Source organism: Aptenodytes forsteri, unplaced genomic scaffold (genome assembly GCF_000699145.1).
Source record: "Aptenodytes forsteri isolate BGI_AS27 unplaced genomic scaffold, ASM69914v1 Scaffold257, whole genome shotgun sequence".
Lineage (NCBI taxonomy): Eukaryota > Metazoa > Chordata > Aves > Sphenisciformes > Spheniscidae > Aptenodytes > Aptenodytes forsteri.
In genome coordinates this window covers 2,345,870-2,347,788 of record NW_008795194.1, presented here as the reverse complement: position 1 = coordinate 2,347,788, position 1,919 = coordinate 2,345,870, and positions in this window count along the sequence as shown.

The following is a 1,919-nucleotide window of genomic DNA, read 5'->3' as shown; positions in this document are numbered from 1 at the left end:
CGCCGACAGAAGCCGGGAGACGTGCGGCCGGGGTGACGCTGCCCCGGCACCGGCGGGCTGCGGGAGGAGCGGGGAGAGCCGCAGAGGGCAGGAGTCGAGAGCGGGGGTCAGCGTCGGCGGAGGGCTGGTGTCACGCCTGACGCCGCTCCGCCGTCGCCTGTAAACTGTGCAGGAGGCGTTAGATCCCCCGCTGCTTACTCAGTCACCTGCGATCCTCGCGTCCAGTAAACCGCACCTGCACTGCTTTTATTCAACAGGCCCTTCGCTTCCCTTACAGGCCATTGGGCAGCTGTCCGTGCTGGATACGAATAACCTAACAGCGCCTGATGACATTTTATGAAAACACGTTGATTTTTTGGTTTTGCTTTGCTAAATGCTAAAAGTGATTCCGGGCACAACGTATTTCTTACTTTCTTTGCAAAAGGAACTGAGGAGGCTTTTTAGTTGTATATAGCGCCAAAAAATTCCAAAGGCAGGGAACCGACAGGCATCCCTTTGCTCTCGTACCGGGGCGGGAAGGGGGGACGAGGGGCATATGACATCCCGTCGCTTAAGAGAGAGGATTTTATTTCACAGAGTAATCCCCGGCAAAATACTTTGGAAGTCAAATTCGCAGCCTGCAGCACGTTTTTCAAGCCTCGTATACCCCCGTGGAAACAGTGCTGCTAATGGCAGAAGGCTCGCTCCCTGCTAGCAGTGCTAGGGCGCTGCTGGAATAAGCCTCCCCAGCACTCGCCTGTGGCCTCTGCACTGTGCACACTCCACACGCCCAGTGAGCGACAGAGACTTTACCTGCTCTCTGCATGTGCGAAATGTAAGTCCAAACCTCGGCTCCTCAATGTCTTGCAAGCTAGTCCCTTTGATTTGTAATTATTGGAGGCTTCGTAAGTAATTGGCTAGAACTTGCCCGTACTGTGTCCGCGGAAGATCAATAGGCGTGCAACTTTTCATCATTGCGACCGTCTCTGTGAGGCTGGGAGCAGGAGCTTTTCCCTCAGCTTCTGCCGTCCCCAGCGCAGCTGGGTACAGTTCTGAACCAGAAATACGAGTGCGTTCAAGCAACGCCGGGTGCTTGCTCTGCATTTGAGTCAATATTTCCTTCTCCTCGGTGCCGCCTCGGCCATCCAGTGTAAAACCTCCTAGCAGATGCAAAATAGGCATCGCTAAGGAGCAAGATGGAGAAACCGCGAGTTTGAGGGGATTTCGCTTTTCTTGACTTGTTTTGATATATTTTTTTTCCGTGCCTAAATAAGGCGGGCACTGCGTTTTGTTGTACATTGTGTTATGCAATCTGCAGGACGCCTGCCACGCTAGGGAAGGATGTCCCTGGAGATTATCTGTTATTTAAACGCCTAAGGCTATTTTCAAAGGGCGCTCGTCTTTTTGTCGCCGCGTATTGAACAGAGCCGGGGCAGTAGGAGGAAATACTGTTCTGCGCTTAATGCTTTCCACATTGACTCGCAGCCAGCGCAGGGGTCCGGGGAGCGCATTGCAAACCCTCTCTCCGAAAGGTCTGCCTGGAGCAGATCATAAGCGGCGGCTTTACCCAGGGGGGCTGTAACGCTCGACGGGTGGAGGCGATTGAAAGGCGGTGGCGGGGGGAGCGACATAACTCCCGCGGGCGAGGCGAGGAGTCCGACAGGGGCACCCGGGAGCAATCGCCCAACAGGTGACTCCCTCCCTCCCTCCCTTACTTCCTCCTTCCCTCCCTCCCTTCCTCCCTTTCCTTCCCTCCTTCCACCCTTCCCTTCCCTTCCCTTCCCCTTCCCCTTCCCCTTCCCGCCTTCCTCCCTTCCATTCCTCCCTTCCTCCCTTCCTCCCTTCCTCCCCTTCCTCCCTTCTTCCCTGCTTCTCTCCCTTCCTTTCCTTCCCTTCCCTTCCCTTCCCTTCCCTTCCCTTCCCTTCCCTTCCCTTCCCTT